Here is a 23,792-nt window from a genome sequence, read left to right on the forward strand (position 1 = left end):
CCTGTTAAACTATTTCTTGTGTATAAGTTTTGACCATATTTAAAATATCTTCTAAAGTTGATGTTTTCATATAGTTGTTAATGTTTGCAATTGTTCTTTTTTCAGGACTTTCCAAAAAACTTGGAACCCTAGAAAAAAAAACCTGAAAAACCTGGATTTTGATAATTTATGTTAAAAAAATTTAAAACTTAAGAAATTAAAAAAAACCTAGAGTTTTAAACATTTTTTACATGTTAACAAGAAAAATTTTGATTTGGCATAAAAAAATTTACTATAAATTTTTTTTTTTTCATCATCAAAATATTTTGTTATCAAAAAACACATTTAAAGTAAGTTTACAGTACATTTTTAATGTTTTTATACTTTTTAACACAGTTTTACCTTAAACTTAACTTTAAACTAAAAGTAGACTTAAAAGTGTGTACTTATAAAAACCTGGAGGAAATTCTGAAAACCTGGAAAAAGTTTTCTAAAAACATTTAGCAACCCTGTTTAATACAGTATGTTCATTAATTGTCATGCCTGGTTTTTATATAGAGTAGCCGTTCGCAAAGATATCAATATTATCATTATTTGTTAATTCTAAGATATAGTGTAGGTTTTAAGTACACTATAATAAAACCGAAACTACAATTCCATGTAGGTTACATGAACATTAAAATCAGTTACAAAAAACTGGGTTGCCACGACTTAGGATAAATCATAATGTTTTTAAGTTTATGATAGTTTCTGGCTTTAAATTTTTTAGAATATTTTAAAGCTCAGGATGACTAAGGATAGTTTTTGGTAACTCAGGATAGTTTTTGGTAATTTTTTAAGCTAAAAGAGTGGTAAATGTGAGAAAATCTTTACCTTGAAACAAGTTTTGAAAACATAAAGTATACCAGTTTTGTACAAAATTGTTATTTAGAATAAGTTTTCTCTATATGCAGAAAAGCAAAGTTGTATTACAGTATTTTTTTTCCAAATCTCTTTATTAAATAACAAGTTCTTCTTCAAGTAACTTCAAATATAACTTAACAAGTGTTAACAAATAGTATTAGCAATATTAACACAAAATATAATTTGCTGTTATTATTTTTACAGAAATGAAATCTTATGTTAAGAAATTAGAATAGAATTGTGCAAATTAATATTATATTTACGACCTGGTTTCTGTGACAAAAATTAGCGACCTCTTTAAAAAAAACAAAATACTATTTTATTTTACTATTTTAGTTTACTATTTTATTTTACTTAATAAGGTGAATTTTTTTGTTACCGAAACCAGGTCATAAATAAGATATTTAATTTACAAACCTCTATTCAAATAAGCTCTTTACACTTCAGTAAAATTGAGACAAAAAACTATATAGTAAAATGGTTAAAAATTTAAGCTTAGTTTCTATAGTCTATATCATATTGCGATAAAATATAAACAAAAAAAAGGATAGATTCAAAAATTTCATAAGTAAGCTTTTAGGTATGCTGAAGAAATTATATTAGTAAAATAACTTAATTTATAAGTTTATAATAGGTGATGAAGTTATTTTTTATGATAGTAGCATAAAAAAGCTTAACATGAACAAGTAACTTAGTTACTTTTTTGATTCTTTTGTTGTATAAAAGATAGTTTAGTTAGTCTTTAAATATAAACAGTTTAGTTTGATTAAGTTCTATTAAGTTATCAAAAGAAAAAAAGTTTTAAAACAACTTTTACGAATACTTTAAGAATAAATATTTGAGCTTGGTAATGTACAACTATACAAGACAAAAGTTGCGCATATAACTTGATACTAAACTGCACTTGATAACTGTTTAAATTTAAAGAAAGGTTTTGAGTTAAAGTATGTTCATCCAAGCGTTCAAGTATTTATAAGTCACATGTTTTACTGATGAAATTTTTATTGAGTTTAGATAACGAGAAAAAAAAGAGCATCCACAAGTTTACTGATGCAAGTTTGCATTCCCATATTGTAGCTCAGTTGGAGCAGGGCAGATTCTAAACTAGTTTGTTGAACGTAGTTCAACAAAAACTTGTATTATTTGATTTTTATTGTAAAGTTCTTTTTTAAACAATTTTATTTTTTTAAGCAGCTTTTTAGACTTAAGTTCTACGTACAGGGTTTCTACTTAACCCGAAGCCTTGAAAAATCTGGAATTTACAATTTAGGCAAAAATACTTGGAAAAACTGGATATTTGGGTAATTAAAAAAACCTGGAATTACTTGGAATTTTGAAGAAAAACCACTATTAAAACCTGGAAAAACCTAGAATCATAGCAGTTTTCACATATTCAGTAGTAAAATTTTATTTTGACTCAAAAATTTATCATATAAATAGAAAATTTTTGTTATTAAGTTTTTTTATTATAAACTTACTTAAAGTACCTTTATAGTATCTTCTCAATGTTTTTATAGTATTTAACACAGTTCCTCACCTTAAATTTTACTTTAAACTAAAAATAGACCCAAAAGTGTGTACTTTTAAAAACCTGAAAGAAATTTGGAAAGTTGAGTGGCAACCCTGTAAGTATTTAAATGTAAAACTGATTTATTCATTCTTAAAATCAAGGTTGCCAAAAACCTAGAAAAACTTAAAATACCTGGAAACTGTCAATTTTGGCTTTATTCCCCGGAATTTGAGAAATTAAAATAAAAACGAAAAAAACCTATAATTTTGAACAATTTTTACATGTTGACTAAAAAAAATTTAGTTTGAAACATAAAATTTACGATATAGTAAATAGTTTTGTCATTGTATAATTTTATTTAACAACTCATTTGAAGTAGCTTTACAGTATATTTTCCACGTTATTATACTATCTAACACAGTTTTTGCCTTAAACTTAACTTTAAACTAAAAAACGACCCAAAAAACTGTACTTTTAAAAACCTGGAGGAAATTTCAAAACTTGGAAAAAATTTTCCAAAATTTATTGGCAGTCCTAAAAATTATATTCCTGTTTAATTTAATCCTTGCGTAAAAGTTTTGACCATATTAAAAAAAAATAAGTTGTTGTTCTTTTATATATACTTTAGTGTTTGTGATTGTTCTTTAATACAATATGTTGATCTATTGACATGTCTAGTTTTATAAAGAGTAGCCCTAAGTATTAAAATCAATATTAGTTAGGTTAATATAGTTGTTTTTTAACTATGGGACATAAAAATCAGTTATAAAAAACCGGGTTGCAACAACTTAGGATAAATCAAAATATTTTAAAATTTATAAAAGTGTCAGGATTGTACAGCAGCTTAACATTTTTATGAGGATTTTTAAACTCAGGATGACTAAGGATAGTTATTTAAACTAAAAGAAGGGTAATTCTGTGAAAAAATTTACATTGAAACAAATTTTGAAGACATTAAGTATACCAGCTTTGTACAAAATTGTTCTTTAGTATAAGCTTTCTCTATATGCAGAAATTTAATACAGTATTACAATTTTTTTTCAAAATCCCTTTATTAAATAACAAGTTTTGAAAAATTCAAAAATTTAAATGCTTAATGTTTTTGAAACTATTTGTGACAAGTCTTAGTTTTATTCACACTTATTGTTTAATTTGTTTGTAAATAAGAGTAATTTTGTATAAACTAACTAATTGAAACAATTGAATTGTACTAATTTAATAAAATCATTTTAATTAAATCAGTTGAACTGTATACATTGAAAAATTTCTATTTACTATATGTTCATTAATATATTATTTGATTCAACCAAGTAATACAAACACAATTTGAGAAAAGTTGTTCAATTTAAAGAATAAATAAGAGCTAGATAAAAAGTTTAAAAAACTTCTAGGTTTCCTTATTTTTAACAAGTAGAACTACTTAAAGTTTTTAGCTTAAAAAAATGAGGGAAACTATATATAATGGTCAGTCTGATTAGCACATTTGCTAAGTCAACAATAATTTTTTTTTTTTCAAATTTATTCTTTTACCCAATACCCACTTCACTCAGATTATTAAAAACTATACAAAAAATAAAGTTTCAATAGTTAATTTTGAAAACAACCTAAAATACTATTTTTTTTAGTTGACTTATCAAATATGCAAATCAGAGTGACCTCTAAGTATGCTAGCCAAAAATAAGTAGACAGTAAAAATGATTACTTTAGAATTATTGTGATGTTTTTTAAGAGATTATTATTATGATAATTCCATGCAAATAGACACATAAATTATAATACTGCAAACAATAACATTATTAGTCTGAAAAATAATTTTATATTTTTATTTGAAGCTAAGTTAAAAATCATAGTATCATAAAGTATTTGTATCATTTAATACCAAATTTATAATTTTTTTTAAGTAATCTAAAAGGTTCTTAAATTATTTTTTGATAGTTCATTTAACATTATGTGTTTTGATATCAAATTTTAGATGTTTTCAAAATTAAATTGAAAGATCCTGAAACTATTTTTGAAAATTTGAGTAACTCTGTTTGAAATATTATAAAAACGCATAAGTTACATGATTGCCAAGCTATTAATAAAAATATATTTTCAGCTTCAGGTATTTTTAATTCGTGCATAAAATTTTAAGTTAATTCACAAAAGTGATTACTTTAGTGTTGATGTATCCAGTAGCTGATGTGGTTGCTTGGTACGAGAGTGTATAGTAGTTTTATTTAAAATTTTAAACGATCTTATTTCACATTAAATTGTGCTGAGCTTTACATATAAATATTTTAAACTCTTATTTAGTCACAATTTCCTAATATTGTAATATAACTAAAGTTTTTTTTTATTAAAGTTTATTATGTTATGGAAGATCCCTCACGCAATTTTAATAGGATCTTCTTATTTTAATTTTTTTTTTTTGGTTTTTACTTAAAAACGCGAATAAAAGCTGATATATTATCAAGTTTGTAGTATTAATATAATCCATAAATAAAAATCAGTTTAATATAGCCACAAAATTCTCCATTTTATTATGTATTTCTGTTTACCATTATTTTTTATATAAACATCAGGGTTGCCAAAAAACCTCAATACCTTTAAAAGACCTGCGATAACCTGGAAAAACCTGGAATTTGAGAAATTTAGAAAAAAATCAGGAAAAACCTGGAATTTTTAACAATTTTAACATGTTAAGTAGTAAAATTTTAATTTTACAGAAATATTATCCTATAGATAAAAGTTGATGTCATCATCAATTTTTTTTAATGCGTGTAAAGTAACTTTACATCATCTTTTCAATGTTTTTATAATATTCATTACAGTTTCTAACCTTAAAATTATTTTTAAACTAAGAATAAATTCAAAAATGTGTACTTTTAGAAACCTCAAGGAATTTTTTAAACCTGGAGAAAATTTGCGAAAACCATTTGGCAACCCTGAAATATATTTTCTGAGTTGTTTTAAAAGTATACTTTTGTTTATTTTCTTTATAATAAAGCACTTGTTGTCTTGAAGTTTATTTTACTTTTTTTACAACTTTGCTGTCTTAATTTTTTTTTTTTTTTTTACTGAGTCTTTTTAAGTAACCATATATTATATTGAAACATAGTTTATATGGCTTTATTTAAATAGAAAAACAAAAGATTAAGGTACTATTGTAATAATTTATAAAAAGTTTACCTTTACCAAACTGTTATACACTATGTTGTTAGTATTTGATTGTAATGAACATTTGTTTAAAACATACTTAAAAATTTTGAGAGCTTTACAAAAATAATAACAGAAGTATTTTTTATTTTACAATAAAGTTAAAATAAACTTTTTGACAAAAACAAGTTTAATAAAAGTTATTTTGTTCAAAAATTCATGTGAACCAGTAAAATTAGTTTATTTTGATGTTTGCGTAACTTAAAAATAACTTTTTAGGCTTAACAACTTTTAATTGGTACAACTATTTAGTTATTTATGTTAAAATAAAATGTTATCTTGTTTTCCTGGTTTTTGTGTAGTATAAAAAGTTGTTGTAGTTAAATAAGTTATAAAGTATTCAGGGTTGCCACTTTACCTAGAAACCAGAAATTCGACAATTTAGGCAAAAAAAACCTGGAAAAATCTGGAATTTGAGAAATTTTGAAAAGAAAAAAAAAAGGAAAAACCTGGAATTTAACAATTTTTACATAATTAGTAGTAAAATTTCAATTTGACTCAAAAAATCTATTGTATAAATAAAAAAATTTGTTATCATCAAAAGTTTTTATTATCAAAAAACATATTTAAAGTAGCTTGACAGTATCTTTTGAATGTTTTTATTTTAGTTAAGACAATTTCTTACCTTAAACTAAACTTTAAACTAAAAATAAACCTAAAAGTTTTTACTACTAAAAACCTGGAAGAAATTTGGAAAACGTGGAAAAAATAAACGAATGGCAACCTTGAGTATTTTCAAAAACTAAATAAGCAGACTTTTTTTCAAACATCTTGTACAAGTACAACAAAACAGTTTTTTAAATTTAACAATAAAGATTTAACTGGTCATAACCTTTAAATTGTGTTATGTTTACGAATTTAAAAAATTTTGTTTTATTGTTCTGTTGTTGTCACAAAATAAAACGACTCTTTTCAAGTGATATTTTGTTAAATTATGAACAGATTATAACTTATAAAGAACAGCTTAAAATGTGGGTTATTAATTTTAAGTTGACAAATAAAATATGCTTTTTAAAAAGGTGTACCTAAAGATAAAAACTTAAAAGGATTATTGATGTAATTTTTCTAAAATTTCCTAACTTATCTATTAAGTTTGCTGTTACATTTATATAACTATTCAAAATTTTGAAGGCAGTATGTTTAAGTGTATAAAAAAGAAATTTAAGAACACCAAAAGTGACAAAAATAGAATGGACTTTAGAGAAGAGAAATATCAGAATGAAAAAGGTTATCCTAATAAATTTAGTTTTTACAAATATAATATGTGTTGCACAATTTTACATGTAATAAAAACCTCTCAGTCTATAAAATAAAATATTTAGAGTTTATCAGCAACTATAAAGAGTTTGTAATCTTTAAACTTACTTTGGCATGTGTTACAAGTTTTAATTTAATAATAGTGTTTACAATAAGCTCTTATTCAGATGCGGTTCAACAAAGTGAGAGCCAGGAAATGAGTGGCCCTGGCAACAGTTACCAAGAAAACCAACCTGGTTACCAAGGACATCCTGAAAACAGAATGGCTGTGTACCAAAAACCAGATGATTTTGAACAACCACTAAAGGTAGATAAAAGCTGATACAAAACACTCGTCAGCATAATTTTCATATCTTATCAATAAATTGATCTTATTGAATCATTAATTGACATTTTACTAACAGACTCTAAGTAAAAATAAACGTATTATAGCAAATAAATTTTTGTAACCATTATAAAAAACTAATGTTTTTTAAACAGGTGGTCTTCTTCGGATTGAAGAACTTATACTATCCTGGTGAGGACATAGACTTCAGATTTGATGTGATGTCGGGACATGAGCACGTCAAAGTCAATTGTTACATCTGCCTGTACAAATACGACTTTGAAAATGCTATGGACAGTTTGTATTATGTTCCAATTGATGAAAATGATAAAAAATACGGTTACGTCAGAATTCCTTGTGAGTTTTCTGTAGTTTTTTTTGATTGTTTAGCAATAATATAACGTTTAACATTTCCCTTATGCTGATTTATATATTTAAAAAATCGAAGTCGTTTCCTGTTGTAAAAAAAATTAACCTTCTTATAATGACTCTATTTCAAAAATAAAATGAACTATTTTTTATAATGTTTTTTTTTAAAGTAAAGTTTTTTTTTTTCCTTATATTCTATACTCAACTATAGGTGTAAAAACTGAATAACTATTATCTTTAATACGCATGTTTATTCAATCAGCTTGCGAGTTTCAGTTGAAAGAAGGTGGACACTGCGTGGTTGCGTTCCAGAGGAAAAAGTTGGATGAGGAGACAGGGTTGCCGGTGCCCCCCATCAGAAGTCCCAAGTTTTTCATCAGGGGTACGGATTCCAACAAACAAGTGAACAGGTTTGTGTTGTTACAATAAAAGTAACATATATATTATTACTCAGTAAAATTTAAAAATATATATGTATGTTTAACTCAAAGCTATAAACACTTGTTTTCTTTAAAATAGAGTTTTTTCTTTTTTAAACTTTTTAATTTACTGAAAAATACTTTAATAGAAAAAAAACTTGTTTAAGATATATCTCCAAGCTATTTAATAAAAATTCATAAAAAATTTACTGTACGTATTAGTTTGATCTAGATCTGCAATATTTTTTTAAAAGTTTTTGTTACTTTTTAAGTAGTAGCCTAAATCTTTTTAATTTTTAAGTTGAATTTCCGAGTTTGAATACTTGTGCACACATTACAATTTATGTGATTATTTGTTGTTATTACTATTTGTAAATAAAACGTACCACAGACGATAGATCGGAGCATCAAGTTGTTCACTTGCTCTACTCAATTTGTAAGAAAGATACTATATTTTTTATTTTAACATTACTTCTGTTGCAAGACTACTTCTAAGAAATTCAACGTAATCTTTTATCTAATATTATTTTACAGGCAGACAACAGATGGTGTGTTCATGAAGCTTTTTGACAAAAAAAGCGAACAGCTTAAGGACCAAACAACACATGATACTGCGGTAATTTAAATAAAGTGCTGTAAATAAAAAACCGCTAATATTTTAGCAACTTAATGCTAAAGACTTGTTATCTTAATTATCTACTAAGTTTGTACATACTATAAGAAAACTATCATTTAATTGAACTGAAAAAGTAGTTATAAATAATAAAGGCATAACTCTACAAAGACAAACTTTTATTTTAAATCATTTTAAATTAAATTATTTGTGTTGTTATTTTGCTTGTATCCAAAATAATAACATTTTATATATACATTTAAACTTATGACTAACTTTGAAAAATTTAACGACTTTACTACGAATTAATTTTCAATAGAAGATGAAGAGATTTTAGTCGCAAATATATTAATAGATTAATATCTATTGAAAATGTTAAAAAAAATCTTATTTAAAACAAAATAATTCAGGTTATCCAGCCACAAAAGGTTAATGTTGAGGAGAGAGATCCTGATTTTAGGAGAATGCAAGAGTTGAGTGATGAAGGGTTATCAGAACATCTCAAGTCTGTTGAAATCAGTAAAGCAAGTCAGCAGGTAAAAATAACATTAAATATTGAAATAAAAATACAGTATAAAAAATCAGAAGCTATTTAATATTATAAACATTTAAGATTATTTGTACAATCGTATTGCTTATTGTAACATTTAAAACTTAAACATTTATTTTAACTTAAGTCTGGCAAAAAAAAAAAACGATATTTTTGATTGTATGTAGACTGTAAATGTATTACTTGTAGTTTACAGTTTAGATTTAAATATTCTTAGTGTTTAATTACTATCACTTCTTTTAAAATTTTTCTAAAATTAATTAAGCTTTAAGTTTTTTAGTTATACACGACTTTTTTTTTTGATAAAAATAAGTAGAATTAGAAGATTTTAACTTTAAGACTTACAATTCTTTTTTTAAATGTTATTATTATTAAAGTGTTATTCGTATATAAACAGCAAAATCCGTTTAGAACATTAATAGTGTTTTTTTCATAATCTTATATATTTTTGACAATTATATAAATTAAAATATCATAGGACACTTATTTCCTATTAATGTATAAAGTAACAAGTAACTTAATTCAAAACTTATTATTTATGAAATGTTAGTATTTTTTTATTTTAGGTGTACATTTTGTAGTTAAAAATATCAAAATGTATACTTTATCTTTAACAGCAAGCACCATTGAACGTATCTCACTGGAGTAAGTACTATCAAAAACAACTTTCAAAGAAGGTTTGTTTATTTCATTTTTTTTTAATTGGCTAGTATTGAAGCTATGTGTATTTATTTATTCATGTTCATTCTAATCACGGAATGAAAAATGAATTAAATCTTTCATTATCAGTTGTTGCAACGAAAAGAAAATATCAAGCCGTTATCTTAGGTTTTTTATTTTGATTTAAATTTGTAGATACTACTTTTTTATTGAATATATATAGTTTTGTAGTTAATGATAAACATAAAATCAAGTGTGATGAAAACAAATTTGAATACTATTTATTTACATTACGTCTTTTTTCATAGTATAAAATTTAAAACTTTTTAAACTTAATTTTTTTAATGTATGAAGACATGTAAACTTAGATGATTTAAATTCAGTTAAACCTTTTATATGAATAAAACAGATAAACAGTTCATTCGAAAATAGTAAAATCGGTTCTGCTAAACAAATGGCAAAAGATATTGTGGACAATTTGGAAACATTTCCTGTCAACAACCATACGACACAAATACTTATGGTAAAGTATAAAATATATCAGATAAAACTTTAAGATCTAGACGTAACCTAACAAAACGATTGAAAAAAAACTACAACTAGAGTATTTATAAAATCTTTTTGAGTTTTTGGATAATGAATAGTTTTTTTAATATTTTTTTGTTAGTTTTTATAGTAACTAGCTTTATTTCATCCTAGACAACAACTGTAGACGAGCATTAAGTGTTTGTAGTTAAAAAACCTAAGTGACACTAACAATTACTAAAAATAAGTAAAAATTAGTCTTAAGTATTAATTTAAAAAGTTAAAAAACTTTTTCTATGTTCTTTAATTTTTATTTTTCAGTATTCTTTATAGTATTTTATTATACTACTGTAGCATGCAGTGTTTTTAGAATACTAAAAATGTTTCTAACAGGTTCATAGCATGATTGACTATATTGTTTCTCAAAATTTAAATTTAGAGGAATGCAAAAAGTTAATCAAATATTTGTTGACATGCTGCAGTGCTTGGGTTCTTGAAGTCGTAAGTTTTTTTTTTGTTAATTATTTAGTTTAGAAAATTAATTTTAGTGTTTAGTTTTATTTCTTTTTAAATACGTTTTAAGTATTTAATTTAATTTGTTGGTGTTATAAACTTAATAATCTATGTCGCTTTTATTATTTATGTTTTCCTTACAACACTTATTATAAAGTAAACTTACTAATCCTTTAAATGCATTTTTTTAAATGTGTAGTTTGTACACCTGTCCGTATTTAATGATTTTAAAGTTTTTTGGTAAAACCCTCTTACAAATTAAAAACTGTTAAAATTAGTTAGAAAATATGCTAAATAAAATTTATAAACTAAATTTAAAGTTTAGAAAAATTAAAGAAGTTGTATTACTAAAAATTTCTCTACAGAAAAAAACATACAAAAGGTTACCTTGGGGTAAGAATCAAGTTGATGAGCTTGAAATTCTTGAAATGGTGTCTCAATACTTAAAAGAGTAAGTTGAACCAAAACTTAACTAAATAAATCAAATTCTATGTTTGTCAATTTAATTTGAGTTTTTAGATCAAAACAGACCATTTTGTTTGTGATAAAACAATAAAAGAGTTAAAAATCGTTTTTATAAAGATGTTAGCAAAGTTTTTTAGCTGATACTCTCTTATTTTGGTATCGTGTTTTTTTAAGTGATATATGCTGTAATACACAAACAAAATAGTTTAACAGAAGATATCACTTGGTTTATATAAACCAATTCTTTTGTAATACCTTCTATATAGTACTTTATACAAATGTACTCAAAAACATTTAAAAACATTTAGTACCAACATTTGTTGCATTTTACACTTCAATTTCAGCCCGGCTAACCAAAATGAACTGAAAGCAAAATGCAATGGACAATCTGGTTGCGAATTGGAAGGAAACAGTGAAGTGGTTCCTGATAAAAAACCTCAGGAATTTTGGACGATTTCACATAACGGACCGGAAAACACTTCGAAACTTTTGGGAGTTATTTATGACGTGAGTTTAAACTAAATGGTTTTCTTTATTACTCTATAATTCGAGTATAAACTTTTTAAGGCATAGTTTATTTAAAAGTCAGGCTAAACTGAAAAAAGCTGAGACAGCTGGTATTTTAAATACTTTTTATTTTTATACACTTAAGCCTAACTTACCTTATATAAACTTATTAAAAATTAGTTGATAAAGTTTTGATAAATAAAATCAGAGAACAATAAGAAAAAAGTCCATTTGTTGACTCGGCAATTATTTTCAGTTCAGATTAAACCTTAAGTACAGAAGTAGTATTTACTCGTAGAAACTCGTTTACGCTATAATTTTTGATTAGTACGGTCATTTAAATCGGAATGTATTTATAAATCATTGTGCCTCTAAAAAAGTTTATTTACTTATCAAACAACAAAACAGAACTCAAACCTCATTGGAGAGAAACCAATTTGCGACTTTTACTCTGACAATTGGAAAGATGGGGTAGAAGAAAGAATCAAAAATTTATTAGACAATGGGTTGAAAGACACTATGGATTATCTGGATCATGATACTTTGCTTGTCATTAACCTTGTTAAAAAGTTTGTTTTATTATTTACTACTCTTATTTTATTTTAAAGTTTTAATAAAAATTATTTTTCTAGTTAAAAGTTTAAAGAATTTTTAAATAATCAAGTTTTCATCGAGAACATTGTTTTGTTTTATCATTTTGTTTTGTTTATAGTTTGAAATACTTTTGTTTTATTCATGTATTTATTATAAATAAAATATATAGTAATAATTTAATAACAAAATTGATTAAATTGTTTTAGGCATCAAATTGCTAATGATTGTTTAAAAAACACTTTTAATATTTCAAAAATTTGCCGATTTTTAAAGCTCAACATTTGAAAGTTTGCGTGTTAAATTCTAAATTTTTTTTAAGTTTAAATGTATCTCGTTTTAGGCTGTTTCATAAAAAATTGTTTCTGTTTTAACAGCATGGGACAGGACAAAGCAGAAAGGACAATCTCCAAGCATTGTGATGACTTTATCACTAAATCTAAATCACAAGTAATAACAGAATTGTAATTAGTTTAAAGAAACTTAGTTTTTGTTCAGTTGTGTATAAATGTAAGCTTTTTTTCAGTAAAAATACCAGGAAGCTTTCTTAAAAACTGATTTTCGAAATCGCCTACTTGGCTGGAATTTGAAAAGTATGTTTAATTAGTCGCCTCTTTACTAGTTAAACACCGTTTTTACTTTTGGCCAAATATTTAGTTATTGCACCCTGACAATTTTTGGAAACTGTGGTATAAAACAAACCGAGCTCATATTTTATATTTTACATAGATTTTGTTATTACAACCGGTCTCAAGTCTAAAACTTGTTGATATGTAGGAGTTATTAAAACTACATACTTGTAAATTGTACTACCAATTGGCAAGTCGACGTTTTTTATCGATTTAATTTCTTATAAATGTTTTTTTCAGGTTCAAAACTGCGCACCGGGTGTGATTTGTGTGGATTTCAATGAAGATGATGGTGAATGTAAGCAGAAAAACTCAGAAATAAGAAACATTTACAATCGTATGATGTCAGTTATTAACTATAAAATAATAATATTTTATTTTTGTTATATAAGTTGTATTTTCTCTGTCAGCACCTAAGAACTTGTGTTTGTAGAAGAAACGAGTAAAAAGTTTAGTTAGTTTTTTTAAACAAAAATTGATGATTTAAACATAATAAAAATAAGTTAATTTATCATAGAATATTTCCAATCTTACAGTAATAATTTTATTTAAAAATGAATTTAGTATAATTACTATGCATTTGACCGTTTTTAAGTTAGTACTTTTGCATACCTGTATTATTTTTTTTTTATATCATGTTTTCTTCTCATTTTTGGTTTTAAGGATGCTTTTAGTTAGATAACACTAAGTCTTAAATATAAAGTAAAACATTTTTTTTAACTTTATAAGAAATAGCGTTTATTTTTATTCAATTTATGTAGTTAAATTGTTTTAACAATTTAAACGAACAAAAACTATTTATTTTAAACAATTTCTCTAAATTTTATGCAATAATGTTTTTTGCACTTTGTAAAAAAGCAATTTATAATGTTAAACTTCTAAAAAATAGACATGCTCTAAAAGGATGACTTAAAAGTTACTGACAATGAATAAACCAACTAAAATAATTTGCAGCGAGAAAGAAAGCATCGGTTTTTTCAACCATAATGTAGATGAAAGTGTTAATGAATACTCTGATGATGAAAACGTTCACAAAAAATATGCTCACGTTAGTGTTACATTAAATGTTGACTCAAAGTTATATTAAATTTATATTACCACGCAATTTTATGCTTTAAATTTAGTTTGAATTAGTGTTCAATTTATATTACCATGTAGACTTCATGTATGCTTGAAAGATCGTGTTGAAAAGCTAAGTTTTTTAAAGATTCTTTTTTGTTTTACTCGACATGTACAGACTAATAGTGGAACTAGTAATAGATGTAAGCTAAAAACAACTTTTTTAATGTGAGTTTATTATATAAACCAGGGAGAACAGTCATGGAGAGACTTTAAGATGAAGAAATTGCCTGGTTTGATCAAAAGAGGCGTGAAAAAGGGCAGTATGAAGGGATACAGGGGACTTTTGAATCTTGTAAACAGGTAAGACTATGTTCATATCTTAAAGTGTTGCAGTTTCAAATCATTGCAGAGATTAATTTTAAATTTGCCTAATGTGTTTATAAGTGTTATATCTTCATAGCCGTCCGAAACAAGTGTAAACACTTTTTTATTTATCTAAGTGTCGCAGGGCTTTGAAAAATTTGAAAGAAATTATTTAAGTAAATAGAAATTGTAACAGACACAGCAACAACATGGCAAGACAAGCAGTGACGTCAGCTGTGGACTATGAAGAACTGCCTTCTCAAAAAATTCAATTGTTGTCTTACAAAGTAATTTTTGCTTTTATGTTTTGTATAAACATTATTTCGTAGAACAATGTATAAAGATATTTTGAAAAGTAAAGTTGTCAACTTATTTTTGGACAATAGATTAAAGTCAGATGTTGTTAATTAATAAATTTCTCTACTCTAAAAAGCCAACACAGCTAAGTTTGTCGACTTTTTTCTAAAATATTAAAACATTTTTTAAACGTAGTTTATAAAATAAAATTTTGCTTATAGTACAACAGATCACCTGAGCTTTTTTTTATATCAAAATTGTCATTTTAATTTTAAAAAGGCAGTTTTTTATTTCAAAAAAAATAACATAATAGTTAATGACGTTAGAACTAAAGCTAATTCCAGTAATTTTATAAAACAGAAAACAGACAACGACTTTGTTACTCAAAAAACTAAAACTGCTGAGTTCGCTTCAAAACACTCAACAAGAAACCACAAGAACCATCATAAGTCATCTGAAGTCCAAAAAGCTTTTGACGGTTGCTACAAAGATCTGAAAGAGTTCTTGAAAACGTTTGTTGTTTATTTTAAAACTATTTTAAGCATAAAGTGAAAGATCAAGATATGTTTTTCTTAAACACTAAAATTTAAGTTAAACTTGTTTCAGTTTTCTTTAAGATAGCTTCTTGGAAACGCTAAAACTTTAATAATACAAAAAAAAATTAAAATTGAATAATTTAAAATATTTTCATTTATGATTCCTAAGGGAGATTTATGAGAATTATTGATTAAAGATAAACAAATTAGTCTAATTAAATAGCTAATAGTTGTTTCCTTGTCGAAAACAACTTAGTTTACATCTAGTTTACTTTTAACTGTAACTTTTAAAATTAGGTATAAGAATACAAAAAAAATTAGACAAGAATTATATTTTTTAGTCATGTTTAAAATATAGGCAGTTATTAACTACAAAAACTTGAACAGTGAAATAAAAGGGTTGATGAAGGAAGCGTTGAACGAATGCGATTTAAAAGCTGAAAAACAAAAACAAACCAGGAATAATTTGAAAAATTTGAAGATTGAAGATTCATCAGCTTCAGATAGCGATAGTTCGAGTGATAGCTCTGATGATAGCGATCAAGAAATGAAACCAAAAGTATTGAAAAAAGAAAAGAAGGTTTCAGTTTTTAATGATAACAATAGCTTACAGTTTGCTTTTATTAATTAAGTTAAAACTTATTTGCTAAAAAAAAGTAGCTGACATAATAAACAACATTTTAAAACTACATTTTAGCTTATATTTAATCTCAAAAACTTAGGTCTAACAATTTTAATTTTTTTTCTCACATTTTTTACAGAGCCATGCTAAAAATTCAACTTCTCAGAAGAAATCAGTAATGAAGGCGCAAGCTAACAAGGAAGAAGGATTTCCCAGGTCAATGCAAGCATTTTCAAACATGACACAGGAGAAATTAGCCAAAGAGTGGCAACTGTGGAAAAAGGAAGATGAACAAAAAATTAAAAATGGTATTAACAAAATACTATCGTTAATGAATGCACCAAAAGAAAACAAAATCTCAACCTTTGAGGAAATGAACGTAATGAAAACGCAAGCTAACAAGGAAGAAGGATTTCCCAGGTCAATGCAAGCATTTTCAAAGATGACACAAGAGAAATCAGGCAAAGAGTGGCAACTTTGGAACAAGGAAGATGAACAAACAATAAAAAATGGTATAAACAAAATACTATCGTTAATGAATGCACCAAAAGAAAACAAAAACTCATCCTTTGAGGAAATGAACGTAATGAAAGCGCAAGCTAACAAGGAAGAAGGATTTCCCAGGTCAATGCAAGCATTTTCAAAGATGACACAAGAGAAACCAGGCAAAGAGTGGCAACTTTTGAAAAATGAAGATGAACAAACAATTAAAAATGGTATAAAAAAAATATTATCGTTATTGAATGCACCAAAAGAAAAGAAAAACTCATCCTGGGATGAAATGAACGTAATGAAGGCGCAAGCTAACAAGGAAGAAGGATTTCCCAGGTCAATGCAAGCATTTTCAAAGATGACACAAGAGAAATCAGGCAAAGAGTGGCAACTGTGTAACAAGGAAGATCAACAAACAATTAAAAATGGTTTAAACAAAATACTATCGTTAGTGAATGCACCAAAAGAAAAGAAAAACTCATCCTGGGATAAAATGAACGTAATGAAGGCGCAAGCTAACAAGGAAAAAGGATTTCCCAGGTCAATGCAAGCATTTTCAATGATGACACAGGAGAAACCAGGCAAAGAGTGGCAACTGTGTAACAAGGAAGATCAACAAACAATTAAAAATGGTTTAAACAAAATACTATCGTTAGTGAATGCACCAAAAGAAAAGAAAAACTCATCCTGGGATAAAATGAACGTAATGAAGACGCAAGCTAACAAGGAAGAAGGATTTCCCAGGTCAATGCAAGCATTTTCCAAAATGACACAAGAGAAAACAGGCAAAGATTGGCAACTGTGGAAAAAGGAAGATGAACAAAAAATTAAAAATGGTATTAACAAAATACTATCGTTAATGAATGCACCAAAAGAAAACAAAATCTCAACCTTTGAGGAAATGAACGTAATGAAAACGCAAGCTAACAAGGAAGAAGGATTTCCCAGGTCAATGCAAGCATTTTCAAAGATGACACAAGAGAAATCAGGCAAAGAGTGGCAATTTTGGAACAAGGAAGATGAACAAACAATTAAAAATGGTATAAACAAAATATTATCGTTAGTGAATGCACCAAAAGAAAACAAAATCTCGGAGGAAATGAACGTAATGAAGACTCAAGCTAACGAGGAAAAAGGATTTCCTAGGTCAATGCAAGCATTTTCAAAGATGACACAGGAGAAGTCAGGCAAAGAGTGGCAACTGTGGAATAAAGAAGATAAACAAAATATTAAAAATGGTTTAAACAAAATATTATCTTTGATGAATGCACCAAAAGAAAGCAAAAACTCGGAGGAATTGAACGTGATGAAGATGCAAGCTAACGAGGAAGAAGGATTTCCCAGGTCAATGCAAGCATTCTCAAACATGACACAGGAGAAACCAGGCAAAGAGTGGCAACTGTGGAATAAGGAAGATAAACAAAATATCAAAAATAGTTTAAACAAAATATTATCTTTGATGAATGCACCAAAAGAAAGCAAAAACTCGGAGGAATTGAATGTGATGAAGATGCAAGCTAACGAGGAAGAAGGATTTCCCAGGTCAATGCGAGCATTCTCAAACATGACACAGGAGAAACCAGGCAAAGAGTGGCAACTGTGGAATAAGGAGGAGGAACAAACAATTAAAAATGGCATAAACAAAATATTATCGTTATTGAATACACCAAAAAAAAAGAAAAACTCATCCTGGGATGAAATGAACGTAATGAAGGCGCAACCTAACAAGGAAGAAGGATTTCCCAGGTCAATGCAAGCATTTTCAAAGATGACACAAGAGAAACCAGGCAAAGAGTGGCAACTGTGGAACAAGGAAGATGAACAAAAGATTAAAAATGGTTTAAACAAAATAATATTGTCGATGAATGCACCAAAAGAAAACAAAAACTTATCCTGGGAGGAAATGAACGTAATGAAGACGCAAGCTAACAAGGAAGAAGGATTTCCCAGGTCAATGCAAGCATTTTCAAGGATGGCACAAGAGAAAGCAGGCAAAGAGTGGCAACTGTGGAATAAGGAAGAGGAACAAAGAATGAAAAATGGTATAATTGTTTTTCATTTAAGTAATTTTGAAATACGTTTCTTTCATTTTTAATTAATTTTAATTTTTAAACGACACATTTTAAGGAAAAAAGTATTTAAGGTTATTACCTCAATTAAATTACTGATTTTATTTTATGTTTTTCAATAACATTAAATTCTATCAGAAGCGTTGAAAAAAGACATGCAAAGGCATAAGGATATCTTTAAAAGAACTGCAATGCGTAATAATATTGAAAGAAAAACCAAAAACGAGGAGTTTGGAGGGTCTTCTTATTCTAAAATGGTGAGAGAAAAATTTAATAAATTAATATTTATCTTTGATGTTATACTTTAGTTTTATTTTATGTTCAAAGAACTTTATAGATTTAAACAGTTACAGCTTGATTAATAAACGTATCAAGACAATCGAAAAAGTTATCAGATATTTTAAAATGTTTTACCCGATGAACTATTTTCAGCTGTACTAGTTTAAGAAACAATAATGTTTTTTTTATTCACACTTATCTTTCAAAGAAGAAAGGCAATTGTAAGTATTAACTTTTTACGAAAAACTCTAAAAACTATTACATAAAAAATTTTTATGATTGAACTTGATGTTTTAATATAGCTTTTAGCTAATCATAAAAACTTGGTAACATGTTATTTAATCTAACATTTTATTGATAGCACAACATGTATGAAGATGAAGATGAGAAACTCAGAATGAATGTCCTCATGCTTCGTGACAGGATACATTCCTTGAATGAAGAGTTTAAAAGGTTTGCTGTATACTTTTAAGTAGTATTAATGTAATAAAAATAAAAAGTGTAAAAAATAACTCCCATGCTTTAAAAAATAAGCCAACTTTACTTCAATCCTTTTTTTTCTCAGAATAAAAACGATATGTGAAAATATAAATTGTAGTTATAGATAAACCTTTAGATATAACTGACAACGTTTTTATCTGTTCATTTAAGAAAAATAAATATACCAAATTAAAAGTAAGTTAAGGAAATAAGTTTTTTTAGAACTTCGAAACTTTACTAGGTATTTTTGAGTTGCAGATGAAGAGCAAAAAAAGATCCTAGCTGATTTATAAGTAATTTTTAAACTGACACTAGATATTTCTGACTTTCAGATAAAAAGCAAAAACAAAGTCTTGGGTGTTTAAAATGGTAGTTTTTTGAGTATTCTATATTGTTTGAGGGGGCAGTAGCCTTTTGAATATCTTCAAAGGGGGCAATTTGAAAAAAAAAGTTTGGGAAACCCTGACTTAAACAAACAACAAGCAATAAGACATAACATATTACAACTTAATTTATAAAAGTATGCATCATGACATTATTTTCAGACATTCCGATGCTTACCAGCAGATACTTGAGGACTTGAATTCACAGCGTGATGCCGGACTATCAGAAAAAGCGTACGATCTGTAAGCTGAAAATATTTGATTATTTTCTGTATTTCTAATTATTGGTCATATATGGTTTTAGTTAATTTCGTAAAGATAACTTTAAGTAACTTTTGGTTATTTTTAGTAATTAAGCTTAAACAGTGTTTTTTTTAATTTTTAAATCTCCAGCAAAACAAAAGATAAATGTATAATTTATTTCTTAACAAATCATTAGTTAAAAAAGCCAGTATTTTTATGTTTTAATTTCTATACAAAGTAGGATAGCCAATTGCTTTAGCTAGCATATAATACAAGCACCAAACTAAAAGTGCAATTTAATTCTAAAGTTGAAGACTAGTTTATTTTTGCAATTTCAGTTTGAAGTATGAGGAAATGAAAGATTTCGAAAAAATCAAATATGAACACTTCAAAAGTCTTTCAAAATTAAACAAGCAAATTGAAATGAATAAAAAAAAATTGAAGAAAATTGAAAAAACAGATGAAGTAGCTGAGCATTACGCAAACAACAACTTTTGTACTAAACTGGTTAGTATTAGAATACTTTTGAAACATATAAGTTGTGCCACTTGAAACTAAATTTTTTTTGAAAATTGTATTCAAAAGTAAAATGTACTCTAAGATGACTGGTTAACTGCGGACGCAATTTATTTTACTTATTTTTAACTCATTCTGAAAATAGTACAGCATTAATAGTCTTTTGAAACTTTGAACTAGAGCGACTAAACGGCTGACACTGTCTTCAACTCTGTTAATTTTTTCTTTAAAATTTTATTTAAAAACAAACTTGACCAGGAATCCAACTGTTTTGATGAAGATTATAGAGTGAACAAAGTTGTAAAAGGAATGGAGTTTGGGGGAGCTAGTTCCTCTATGAGCGTTAAGAATATATTTGTAAGTTTTTTTTTTTTTATAAAATTTTTATTTATAAACCAACAGTCAAACTAGCTGAGGGGTAACATACTTAAAGGTCAGTGTGACTTCCATACTTGCTGAGTTAGCAAATGCTTTTGTTTATAGCTTTGTTTTTTATTTTATTTTTTGTTATTTATACCATAATCCCTAACCCACATTACCCAAACTTAATATAAACTAATCAAAATTTAATTTTAGTTGTTAAAATTAAACATAACATGAAATAAAGATTTTTTTGCTGACTCAGCAAGTATTCAAAGACTGAGCAGACTGAGCGCTCAGTATAATAGCCCTAGTTGAGTGTTTAATTTACAATAAAGTAACTTTTTCATACACTATCTTAAATAGTTTAAGAAAAGCGTTAAAAAAGTATAACTTTACTATTAAATACTTTAGCAGCAATGGTTTAAGAAAAGCTTTTCAGTTTTTAATAGCTTTTCAGTAGCTGTTAAACTGTTTTAGTCGGCCGGCTGAGTTTTCTAGAAATACTCTTTAAATTTAAAGACTTTATCATTAAAAGGACTAGCATATTTTGTGATTAATCTTGTTTTATTGTAAACTCTAATAAAAACTTGTTTTTAAAATTAATTACAGTGTAAAAATTTTTTCAAATATATAAAATCAAGTAAACTAGGAATTTGTTATTTAATTAAATGTTTTTATTTCTAGCTTTCAAAAGAAGAGAAAGAACAGATGCAACAAGCAGCCGCCTTGAAAGAACAAAGAAAGCAGGCCCTTCAAGCAAAAAAGTCCATAGTGGAAAAATATGTAAAGTTAGTTTTACTTTTTTTTTTGCTGTTATATCAGAATAAAGTTTTTTAGTTCTTATTAGCAACTGCGACATCTCAAGTTAAACTTAAAAAAAAACAACAATTTTTATAATTTTAAATTCAATCTGAAATGATTTCCCAAGTCTCAAACACAACTAAGTGAAAAATTGTATTATATTTTTATTTTCAGCTGCGAAGCTGCCCATCTACAGAAAGTAAACGATCTCTATGACAACCATTTCAATGGACCGAAAGAAATTTACTGGGGGTTAGATTTAGTTTTAATTACATTTTTTTTAACCAAGTTTTTAAGTATTTATTATCTATATAAATATACATTTACTTTTTTTTTAAATTTATTATGTAATTTAAATTAGATATCATTAAGGATAATTGAGATTGAAATTATCTTATATAATATATCATGAATTTTTTTCATTAATGTATGGTAATAACAATTATTTTATAGACGGCGATGCTTATTTTTTAAAATTATGAAAAAAGAATTATATTCATTCTTAGATTATTTAAAACTAGTTTTTGTTTGAACTGTAGTTTTAGTCAGCTGTAAGTAGTGTAAAATAAAATTTATATTTTCATAAATTCTAATGTTAATAATATTAACTATTTTGAATACCGAGGTTAAAATATACCTTCTAAGTACTTGTTTAACAAATTACAACAAATGCATTTCAAACAACTGTTTTTTTTATTTTTGTTCAGATACTAGTAAATACTTTTTATAACAATCCAGATTACACAACGAAGAGAAGAAAAAGTTCGAAAAAGCCAAACTGGAGTGCTTCGCAACAATGAAGAAAATTGACGACCACGTCAAGATGCTCGATGTCAACATCGCATTCTTCAGCCCAGTCACTAAAAATTAATTTTTTAGGAAATTTTTATGAATAAACCTGCCTATAATATTCATTGCCTCTTTTATTTAAATATCATTTTAATATTGGGCTAGCCGTTAAAACGTAATGGTGATAATATATTTTACATTCCTGTCGAGTTTGCACTTCCTGCAAAGTGCGCTTTATTGAGTCTAAAGTTATTTGTTAAATTTTTCTAATCAGACTCGTGGTGTTTTGCAGTTATTACAACTTAGATGTTGAAAATCCTTGTTTGTTTTTCATTTGTGTGGCAAGTGTTTAGACGCTGACAAAAAAAACTTTATAGATTATAATTGCAAACAGAATTATAAAATATTTTTTTAATGGCACACACCTCGGAGTCTGACTGGGTTTACTAAAATTTTCAAATCGAGATAATAAACAAAAAAAAATATTTTTTTTTTATAGAAATATAAAATCAATATATTCATTACTACAATGCGAATTACTTAACTGATAAAAATGTATAAAAAATAGTGTCATTAAATTGTAAATATGTTTGGTATTTTATTTTAAAAAAGGTTGGAAAAAAGTATAAAATGTTATTAAAACTACAAAATAATGTAAAAGTGTTAAAAAAAAAGAAAAGTACTACTGTATGTTAAACTCATTTTATTAAATTTAGCACTAATTACAATAATTTTTGGGCCACTGAAATGTACTTAATTCGTGTAACAAAAAAGAATCCGTTAACACCCTAAAATGTTATCCCCTAGTATCAGACTTGGCTAGAAGCAGTGTTAAAAATTCCCAAACAGAAAAATTTGAACTATTATTATAATTAATTTTACTGCCGGGGTTTTTTTATTCTGCTTTTTACTAAATCTGCCTAATACTTATTTCGTTCTGTTAATTTTCTTGCTAACCTTTTGCGATAAAAAAGTTTTAATTCCAGCCTATAGTTCACTAAAGTTTCTCATTAGTTCATACTTAAAATACCTAAGAAAATATAATACTTATTTATTGTAAATGTATTCGATCGTATTTCAAAAAAGTTTCCATTATTTTAAGAGAAAATGAACATACACAAATTAATTTTATTAGTTTATAAATTGGCCTAAAAAAGTATGTCAACGGTTTTTTTTTAAATATATAAAACTAAAACAACTTAATATACAAATTTATTATACAATTTTAAAACATAAATGCTTATAAACTATATAATTTGTTGCAGAGCCTGAATTTGAAATGACAAACGCGTATTATTTTGGCAAAGACATTAAAAAGTATCAGTAGTGAACGACTCGATAACTGAAATTTTTTTTGTACACTAGGTCATAGAACCAAATATTTTTGGCTTTGTTTTTTGTTGTTCAATGAACAATATAGTGTTATAATTATTTACAAAAATATTAACAATCGTAACTAGTTAATCTTTAGTTATACACCTTAT

Source organism: Thalia democratica, chromosome 4 (assembly GCF_965202585.1).
Source record: "Thalia democratica chromosome 4, ktThaDemo2.hap1.1, whole genome shotgun sequence".
NCBI lineage: Eukaryota > Metazoa > Chordata > Thaliacea > Salpida > Salpidae > Thalia > Thalia democratica.